Source organism: Paramacrobiotus metropolitanus, unplaced genomic scaffold (genome assembly GCF_019649055.1).
Source record: "Paramacrobiotus metropolitanus isolate TYO unplaced genomic scaffold, Prichtersi_v1.0 Parri_scaffold0000026, whole genome shotgun sequence".
Classification (NCBI taxonomy): Eukaryota; Metazoa; Tardigrada; class Eutardigrada; order Parachela; family Macrobiotidae; genus Paramacrobiotus; species Paramacrobiotus metropolitanus.
Window position 1 is genome coordinate 1,000,747 of NW_026570246.1, and position 11,477 is coordinate 1,012,223.

At 45.3% G+C, this 11,477-nt stretch overlaps 1 pseudogene; it reads left to right on the forward strand.

Annotated features, from left to right (window-relative positions):
• Positions 1-319: 319 nt before the first annotated feature.
• LOC129587839 (mucin-2-like) lies at positions 320-7,921 on the forward strand (annotated as a pseudogene).
• Positions 7,922-11,477: the final 3,556 nt, after the last annotated feature.

Below are 11,477 nucleotides of genomic sequence, written 5' to 3' on the forward strand. Positions count from 1 at the left end.
GAAAACTGATTGTTTGGTTTCCACTTTCCACTCCCCACAATAACCATAACACGGCATTAAGCACTTTAAAGTATTTACATGCAGTAATCACAGTATCCAAGAAATACATACTGCATTGGCATGTATTCGACGTGCGGTATAAGATAAAGAGCGGCACAAAAAAGTGAGTACAAATTAAGCTGTGAAAATGTCTTAAAGGTATCAATAATTAAGTTTCGCCCTTGGCGCGCAGATGCTGGCCGCTGCTACAAGTATGGACCGGACCGTGCATCTCGTTCTATTGCTCCTCCGCCATTGTACTGACTTGAGAGATCAACGTCCCCGGAAACCGGCTACGTTGATCTCATGCACCTTCTGTAAATTCTTCTTTCCATCATCGTTTAGTTCAAAACACGTATTGAGTCGTTCTTTTTGTCGCTCATTCTAAAGAATTAACAGTTGCTGTATACGAAACTGCAAGTCCATGTAATTAGGAGGTGATCATCCATCCGTACACCAGCTATACAATATTCTTATTCTTCAATGATTATTGCGTGGAGAGATGGTACACAAACCCTGACATATTTTTAACCGGATTTGCGCAAAAGTAAGTTTTCTAACAATAACACATTGTAATACATGTGTTAATTAAATACATTTCCGTAATATTAATTTTGTGCAGGTTGTAAACGAGCGGTGCCACCGGTCAATACCGGCATTTAGCACTCGGTGCTTCTAGTCCGTGACAATCATAATGGACCTCGATCGACTTCTGTCCAGATTTTCCTTTTTAATTTTTTCTGTATCATTTTTCCCTTTGTTGCCGGAGTGGATTTGACGCGTTCAAATACTGCCGGATATGGCAAGACCAGGTCAAAAGAGATGTCGGGTATGGCTGCACCCCCAGTGGGGCCGCCAGTCCCGCCTATACCTCCTATTCCGCTAATGGAAGATCCTGGAGCCAGGATGGCCCGGCCGCCAATGGAGCCCCCTTTCGGGCCGCCTGGTCCACCAAATTATATGGGAATGGGAGTGGATTTCGGACTCAACCCCCAGATGCCATCTGCATCCGGACTAGAAGGATTTCCGTCAGCTCAACTCCAACAGGATTCTCCGCCTAATCGTAAGTTAGGATAACATAATATTGGCAGACGTTTACTGTTCAGTAAATTTATTACAAACGCTTGAACTAGAAGTACAGTATAGCATTTTTTAACTCTTTAACAATTCAGATTTTTTATTTATTTGTGGACCATGGCAGATTCTGCACATCTGAAATTTTCATGTATTATATTTCAACAACAAAGTAGCAGTATGGGTTATGTAAAAATTTTTGTTGGAGGTTGTGTAATTACTTTCACTTGAATTGCTTTTCTCAGTGTTTCGAGTTCGATGTCTAGTGGTCAGTAGAAAGTAAGAATAATTGATACGGCGGGCAAGATAATAACACACCGGCCGCATAGCCTCCAGACACGTTACAAGGTCAATGGTCGAGAAGATGGTACGTTTTCATTTCCGTACCCCGGGCTGCGATCTTGAGATTTTCAAAATGGCGGCGTTAATCTTTGCATAAATGGAACGAAGTTTTGAAGGTTATTTGAATTAATGATCTTAATGATTGGTAATCATAAGTGATTGCCCATATGTGTTTTAGAAGCACTGGATGAATATTCTTATTCTTGTACAATACTATGGAAAAATCAGCACTGTAAAGTGTACAGACGTAGTCACAAAACATAAGTAACAAAAAAATTGATATGCAGTCTTTTTTAGGCGTACACGTTAAAACTTAACGAAACACTCTTGAGGAAATGAAACGCTCCTAAGATTTTTGAATACGCTCCCTCTGCTCAGTTCAATCTACATTTATCTACTCTAGTGCTTGATTTGAACAGAAGTCAGAAAGGCACAGAACGATTCACTTTATCTTCACCTTTGTTGCACAGTATTTTGTAATACTGTAGTTTGCCCGTAATTTCCGATATCTCCATCTGAATGCTTAATTGTTTTTTATATTCAGAATACAGTTATCCCCAAAACTCGGGAATACCTCCAACTCGTAACGACGATCCGTATGCGTACCCATACAACATGCCAAAACCGGCTGGACTGTACAGTCAAGGACCGGCCGAAAATCCAAATCCGCAACAGCTGACTTTGGGTGGATTTCCATACGAAAAACCAGCCGACCACAATTCATACGATAGGTGAATTCATGAACCATAAATTACCTTCTGTATTAGCAATTCGCACTGATTTTTCTTACAATTATAACTGTTGTGTACCTCGCTAACGAGGTCGCTCTGGCTAAATTCTTTTATTTTATCAGTTTCAGCCCTGTCACCCCACCGCCAGCAAATAACAACGGAGAATACAGTTACGACTGGAGCTTTAATTCCAACGGCAACCAGCCAATATCCAACGGTTTGACAGCCGCAAATGCGGGCACCAACGACGATGTTTTAACCGTCCGAGACCTGATGGCGTCACCGCCCCCTAAGGTCATGCCGCGGCAGTCGAAACCCGTGACCAAGCGCTGTGTTCCGGATGACATTGCTGGCTCAAGCGGGATTTGCGCGGCAAGATCCGCTCGGCGAGCAAAGTGCGGCGGACTGGTATCGTCCATGTCTAAAGACTGCGATAAAGACGAACTCTGCTGTTTCGCCATTAGACGGAATGGAACAATCATTTCAGTTTCTGTCAAGCAGTCACAGCGGCAGTGTGTTTCGGCAGTTGCTCCGAAAAACCCTGGGTTTTGTTCCGCTCAAGCAGACAGGCAAAAGAACTGTGCTGGCCTTGTTGCCAGCGGATCACCCGACTGCCCGGCTGGGCAGCTCTGTTGCTTTTCCGCTACACCAAGTTTGATTGAGATCCAGATCGTGGGTTCGACACCAAGACCGGCATTGACTGCCGAGACTGAAGAAACGGCATGCTTTCCCTCAATTAAACCGGAAGTTCAGGGAATCTGCGCCAAACGGACGGTCCGACCTCAACGATGTCGCGGAATGCTCTCCGCGACATCGAATAACTGTCATCAAGATGAATTGTGCTGCTTCTTCCTGAATGGAACGAGTGCGTTCAAGCAGCAAATTTCGTCCATGCAGGCCAGCCAGTACGGTCAGGGCGGCGGCGGAACGTATTATCAAATACCGACAGCACCGACCACGACAACCACAACGACGACAACGACATCGAGACAAACTGTGACCACGCCAACGACAACCACAACATATGGCGTAACATACGCGCCTAGTTGGAACCAGGGTGCGACCACGCCGTACTATTTCCCGTACAAGCCGGATCGACTGTGCATTCCGGCTACCAACTCGGCGATTTACGATGGCACTTGTGTCGCCGCGAGTATGATTCAGTATTTATGTTCCGGATTACAAGCGAGCTCATCACTTAATTGCGGCTTAAATGAGTACTGCTGTTACAGTAACAAGCAGACGCCAGCCCCATCAACACCATACGGCAACGGGTGTGTACCGGACAACAACCCGAATGTCGTCGATGGTTTCTGTACCGACGCCAATGACCTCTCAGCGAAATGCACTGGCATTTCGATCTCGACGTCTCGAGGCTGTGGTGTGACGCAGTTCTGCTGTTATAGCGGCAAGAATGTAATCGTACCCACACCCGGCTCGTACGGCCAACAACAACAAAGTTACGGTATGTCGAATAACTATGGATACGGCACTCCGCCACCACCGCCAGGACCTCCTCAAAAGTGCGTTCCGGATGCTAACAAGGATATTGGCAATGGCAGTTGTGTAGCCTTCAGTCAAATTTCTCAGCAATGCAAAGGCATACAGATATCGACATCTCTGGACTGTGGCTACTCACAATACTGTTGCTACGTCCATCAGCCGGTACAGCCACCACCATCTCGTTTAGGATGCATTCCCGAAAACAATCCAACTATCACGAATGGAACATGCATAGAGTCCACTGATCTGGCCACGTACTGCAAAGGCATGCAGATTTCAGTTTCACTGAACTGTCCCATAATGAGTTTGTGTTGTTATCCTCTTGCAATAAACACGTCACCACCGCCCACAATTACGCCATCTCCACCCACCACAACGCCGTATTACGTAACGGGTTACCAAACGCCGTCGCCGCCTCCTGTTACCTACTCACCTCCGGCTGGTGGTTGTGTTCCGGATAACAATCCCTCGGTGACAGGTGGTTCATGTGTCGCTCCTAGCCAGCTGACATCTTCGTGCAAAGGAATACAAATTGCGCCCTCTCGAGGGTGCCCACCTACGTATTTCTGTTGTTATACTTCCGGAACCACGGGTATCGTGTACACACCGAGCACGCCTTACTATACTCCGGTAACGCCTCCCTACACTCCGGCAACGCCTCCATATGTCACTCAAACAACGTCCACCACCACCACGAGCACTACATCAGGGCTTCCCAGTCGTTGCTCACCGGACACGGCGCCTTCTGCTAACAATGGAAAATGCATCGACACAGACCAGCTGTCTACTCAGTGCAAGGGTATCAATATTGCGACCTCGCGAGACTGTCCGATAACGTCGCTGTGTTGCTTTAACGCTAGTGACCTTGGAGTGGTCACTGGTACTACTGCATCTTACACGTACCCCACCCCAATGGCGACTACGACAACAATGCGACCAACTACCACATCAGCATATTACACACCGGCCCCGTCGCCGCCGCCGACAGTGACCCCGTCACCTCCACCGGTAACGGATTCTTATTACAACAACTACAAACCTACTGGCTCGCCCTATGTTGCCACACCGGCGCCGGTGGCCAACCGTTCGTGCAGTCCGCAAAGTAATCGTCAGATTAAGAACGGATTTTGTGTTTCCAACACCGACATCAGTCAAAAATGCCGCGGAATCCAAATCTCCCCCTCCCTGGATTGCTTGGGCGAAGAATATTGCTGCTACCAGTCGCCGGACGTCCTGGATGTGCGACCTGGTGGAGCCTGTATCCCACAGTCGAATCCCAAAATTCTCAACGGCGTTTGCGTTGATTCCGACCAGATTGGCGTGTCCTGCAAGGGCGTTCAGATGTCCACTTCGCGGAACTGCAAACCAACGCAGTTCTGCTGTTTTAATACAAACGACGCTTATGCATGGGGATACGGGTACCAGACTCCGTCGCAGTACTCTAGCAATCGCCAGCGGTTACCGGCGGGTTCCTGCAAACCTAACGGCCGCGACAGCGATAGCATCAACGGTATCTGTGTCGAGACCAGTGATATTATGGTGGCATGCAAACAGTGGCAAGTAGCCAGATCAAACGACTGCCAGTCATCGCAGTACTGCTGCTTTTCCGAAGACAAAGATGTCTCCGTGAGAGTACAGCGTCCTCAGCAGTTGCCCAACAGAGATGCGGTTCTACTGGCTCTGGCATCGAATTCACAAAATGGCAATTATTATGCTCCACCAGCCATAACCCAGGCGCCTCCGAGTTACTATCCGGCATATTCAGACAGCACACCGGCACCACCAACATCACCAACCACGAGCTATACCCCTGCACCCACCACAGCGTCCACAACCACTCGTCCTACGTCCACTCCTGCCTACACTCCTCCATCTATCACCACACCAACAACCGCCCCACAAACACCAGCGCCAAGTCGCAGCTGTCGTCCGATGAGCTACCCATCGATAAGCAATGGTATTTGCGTGGCGAGTTCCCAGATAGGTCAAGCTTGTTCAGGTAAGCAGCACGCGCCGCCGTTAACAATATTTGTCGGCATGAAGATCATATTATGTCACTTCTGTAGGCATTCAAGTCTCCCCGTCTTTGAATTGCTATGGATCAGAACTGTGCTGTTTTACAAGCCCGACGCTGCCTCCTCCAACGGCCGCCCCGAGTGCCTGCTCGCCGGAAACTAACCCAGAAATTACCAATGGTCAGTGCGTAAACTCTGATGCCCTTTCCAGCACCTGCGCCGGTCGACAGATGGGTAATTCGAGAAACTGCCAGATTGGTCAGTTATGTTGTTTTGGCACAAATGGACAGCCAACAGGATCCACAGGTTCAACAAACCCATACACTCCACCTACCGTTACACCAACAGTCACGGTGACACCAATGACAACATATGGATACACGACGGCTCCAGCTACCACGACTACGCCCACGACAACCACCACTAAAACTACCACTACAACTACACCGTCCTATACGCCTGCACCAACTCCACCTCCGCCACCACCAACCACCGCACCATACTACAGCTACAATAATAACGACAATACCGGCACGCCTCCAACCGGTAGTACTATGTGCATTCCCGACTCGACGCCCATAGTCAACAACGGTTTCTGTGTGGATCAAAGTAACTTAGCGGACTCCTGCCGCGGCATTCAGATCTCCACGTCCCGTCAGTGCGGAATCGGCCGATTCTGCTGCTTCACCTTAAAAGACAGTACCGTCACCGTGACACCTACTGTGACACCAAATACACCTGTCTATACTCCCACTCCAAGTACCACTGTCTACACTCCCCCTCCGACCTCACCAACCTCGTCAACCACAACTCCGACGACCACATCCACTACAACGACCACGACGTCCACGACTACCACGACACCAAGCACTGTCACGACCGCAGCCTACACATATCCAACTAACACGCCGACGACATCTCCCCGAACGCAAGTCTGCAACCCGCAGAGCGACACCAGTCCCAGCGCTCAGCAAGGTCTGTGTGTGGCGGCGGCTATGATATCTGTCGCCTGCAACGGCCTCCAGTTGTCCACTTCCTGCAGTGTGGATTTAATGAATATTGCTGTTACAAACCCACGGCGGTTGTCACGCCCTCCACCCCGTCAGCCGGATACTGTGTACCCGAAAATGACCTTTCCGTTAATAACGGCTTTTGCGTCAATACAAACCAGCTAGCCCAACGCTGCGCTGGAATCGAAATGTCCACATCACTCAACTGTGCTCTGGACCGAATGTGCTGTTATAACAAGAGCGCTGCAAGTGTGTCACCTAACAAATTCGCCGATGTAGTGCCAAAATCTGTGGACGTAATGAGCAAGGTTACAGCTCCCTGCACGCCAATTTCCGACAGTTCCCAGAGGGGCAGCTGTGTGCATAGATCGACACTGCCCGGTTCCTGCAAGAATAAACAGATGTCTATCTCGGGTGACTGTAACTCTGGAGAATTCTGTTGTTTTGACCGGTCGGCACCTCGCCTGAAGACCGAGTGCACACCCTTCTCGGATCCCTCGCAAAAAGGTTCATGTATCCAGTCGTCCCAAATCACAAGCACATGCAAAAATATGCAAATGTCCAAATCCAGCGACTGCGGTGCTAGGGAATTCTGCTGCTTTGCACGAAATTTTGCCTCCAAAGCGGAATGTGTTCCGGATTCGGATAAAGCGCAAAAAGGCACCTGTGCACTGAAGTCCAACCTACCCACCGTGTGCAAGAATATGCAGATGTCCATGTCGGGTGACTGTGCCGCGGAAGAATTCTGCTGCTTCTCCAGACTGGATTCCCGTAGTGATGTGAGCAGTCAGAGCTTCTGTTCGCCGGACACCAGCCCGGAAATCAGTAACGGATTCTGCACGGATCCCGCGACAGTGGCCACCAGCTGCCAAGGAGGAGAAGCAGCGACGTCGCGGAATTGTGCCGATGATCAGCTGTGTTGTTTCAGAAGGGACGCTGTTGTGCCCGCTGGTCGGGATGATGCGGGAAACGCGGAATCCGCTCCAGCAGTGGATGACGTAGCAGCCGAACCGGTCAGCTGGCCTAGGTCTTTGTAAAAACTTCTACCCTCCGCATGCACAAAACGTCGAACGATATTCGTAAATTCTTTCGTGATGATCATGTTCTGCTGATTTGTTAGCCTGTTTGTTTTCGTTTCCCATTTCCCAAAGATTTTTCCGGTTTGTTGTATGATCTTAAATTGTCGTTGTTTTTACTCGTAAATAAAGAACCGTATTTTTAGCTGGCATAGAAGTTCTGGTTTCAAATAGTACGGTAACCTGTTCTTATCTAGGTAGTACTAGGCCTAGAAAATTTGACGAAGAATTAGTTTTCATGGCTGAAGCATCATTTAAAGTATTCTATAGAATTTACTCTATACTCAGTCCAACAATTGCCGTTAATACGTGAAATAGCTTGTTTGCATCACGTCGGTTATATCGAGATGAAGCAGTAAATTAATTTACGGACTACAGTTGAGGATGACTACTGAACAAGACTTCATCTAGTGTATTTACCGCTGTGCTAGGAATGCTGAACTTTTAACGTATTTGTGTTAAAAATTTTTGAAAAGCACTCGAGTAAAAGGAAGCCTGGTGGCGCAGTATGTTGTGCAACAATTAAAACCCCCTAGATCCCAGCACTTAATTAGTCCCTGTTCGTGCTGACCTTTAAATTAACAGCACTGAATTAATGAAATCAAACGCTAGTTAAGCTGCAAGACAAATAACCAATAAAGCCAATAATTACTGTACGAGTATTTGCCTAATTATAATCTCTACACCTTTCTGATCCTAGTCTCAAAAACGGGCAAACAACTACTCTACTGTCTCTACGTACATATCAACTGCCATTCATATTTTAAAATGGTTATCGTAATCACATTCATAAAATTTAGAGTTATCAATAACATCAACACAAGGTCAACAAATCGACAAGTTGTAAATTAATAAGCAGTTCTATATGCACTTTTGCATTTATTTTTCATTTTTTGCTGCATAAACTGATCTGTTGCAACAGTTAAGAATTATGTACTGTGTTTGAAATGCGTACACAAAATGCCGATTCGGCTTGATGGGTCAATAACCTACGACCAAAGTGATGAACAACCAACATCTTTTCCTGATTACTCTTCATTATTAATTACTATTGAACAATCTCGGAGCAATCACTAGCATCGCACCGCAGGTATATCCTTTCCCAGCCGTTAAATTGACCCTAATTACACTGCCGGAAAATGGCAGCAATTTTGTCGATTAGGCGATGTCATTCGAAACCAACGGATTGTAAGTTTTGATAATTCAACCAGCAACTTGCCGCGGTATATACTCTGCATCTTGTATTGTCCACGCTTGAAACATCGTATTTCATTTTGGTCTGATGGACGTTTTCGGAAAATGGTCGTTTTGATAGGCAAATGGCAAGATTACGAGAAGCGTAAATCTTTTAATCTTGCGCAAAAAACTCTATATTCGTTTTTTACGAAGATCAAATAGTTATGCCGCAAAATGCAAAGCATAAGCGTTGATTTATTTTTATTTATTATTACTATTAGCATATTATCGTTCAAAAATCTTGATACAGTAACGTCAATAAACACAATTGGATACAGTTGGATGACGTAGAAATTTGTTGTCATGACTTATTTCGGAAATTCAGATTGCTTATTGTTAGCTGAAGCGCGATACATGTCCACCTTGATTTGGAGTTTGCTTTTATGGTGTACTTTTAATTAATTAAGGAATGAGTGATTACGCAGCCGATAAAAATTACATACTGTGGACAAGTTCACAATTCGGCAGCGCTCAATAACAGAGGAGCCGTACGTGCTTAGACTGCACTGACTGTACAACACGCTTCAATTTATTAAGAAAGCGAAAGTGTTTGCAACGGACACGATGACCATAAGAATATAATTCTTAATGCAGCCAGGTGCTCTCGGTAAAAGAATCGCAAACGAAAAACATTTCTGATTAAAGCAGTACCGCGTCGGTAATGAACCAAAACTACATTATTCAGTCATGTTTGTCTCTGAGATCGTAGACATTTTCCATTTGGTAACTGCTCCGCACGTGGCTGAATAGGAATTACCAGATCACTTTCTAAATCCATTATATTTATAGTCGTGTACTCTGTACCATTAATGACAATTCCATTTATTTTTTTCGATACTTCGCAACTTTCCTCCAGTTGCTTACTGACCGTTTAGCGGCCTATCATTTTATACAAGTAAAATACATTTACGTTGATCATGTTTGTAAATTAACTAGCCGTATTTTTATAAATTACGACTAAAATATTAACACACTGCAATAATAAGCTTTCTGAAAATTCATGGAAATTGCTCATTGGCATTGCTGTTTAACCTAACGATCTGTTTAACGAAAGCAGTTTATTTGGCATATAGAGCGACACTGGTGTGCATATTTGAGTAATATGCTCTTGGACATAATTTATTACAAACTACAATTACAGTACACGATAAAAATCCACTTATTTTAAAAAACACCTAAGCTCTAACCCATCAACACTTACACACAGACCTATAGTCCATACATACTATATCACTGCTTTTGTACTGTAGTTCACTTTGTAAATTTTTAGAATTTATAGGACAGATACAAGTTACAGTTGCACTCTTTTCCGCAAAGGCATGCCATATATGCCATAGTTCATCTGCACCAGCAATATGCTTATTAGCTTGTAACGATGTGTGCCTACCGAGGACAGAAAACAATGTCACGTTTTGAGGTGTGAAATTATTACGTACATGTGCAAGAAAATTTCACGACGTCGCATCTTTTCGTAAATGACGCCCTAGTTCGCGTTGGGTGATGAACATATAATTATAATTTCATCTAACAACCAATCGCGTCGATCTAATATGTGCTACGAGTATTAATGAAGAGTTTTGTCATCGTGCCACTGCTTGTGGATGGTATCCGGTTATGGCGGTTCGCTGTGACTATAATTAAAGGTTACCATGGATTGCATCAAGGGTTTATGTAACTGATAACGACAGCGTAACGGACAAATCAGTGTATGCAATGATGAGCATGACACTCCGAAAGCAAAGCAAGTTCAAGGGTTGCTACCGTTTTACGCATTACAAAGTGGATCCGAGCGTGACTGACATGCAACCGTTTATGCAAACCAATCCAGCCGCCTCTTGACCTACATGTTCCAGTCAGGTTTGATGGTGTAATCTATAAACAAAAACCACAAATGCATAACAAAAACGTGTGCCGGAACGCGAAATAGCCGAGCGGCAGTGGAAAAAGCTTCAAGGTCGAACGCCAATCATGAGTCAATTATGCATAAATTAACGTCATATTAAAATTTCATCAAAAGGTTATGGTGTAATACGCCGCTCTACAGAGTAGTACCGTGACTACTGAACCAGCTCAAGCAAGTTGTGAATCGCATCGATATGGTCCACACGTACAATACGTACTGGTTTTGACCTAATGCACAATAACGCATTTCATTAAGACCAATTAAAAATGTGCATTCACAGAAAGCAAAATAATTGTAATTATTTTGTTAAAATACACTGAATCGACATGTGATCACAGTTTCGCCGATATGTGGATACGGAGACGATCGTTAGCTACTATTAGGTGGACGTCCGCGCCATACTTAACGATAATTCATTCCTTTAGTAATCAAAGCGATAAGGAAGGGATGCTGCAGATAGTAGGATCATTAACATTATTATCGCTGAAATAGGGTTTAACAAAACAGCAGCGTAACAGAAACGAAATCTGGGTACTGAATGACTGTTG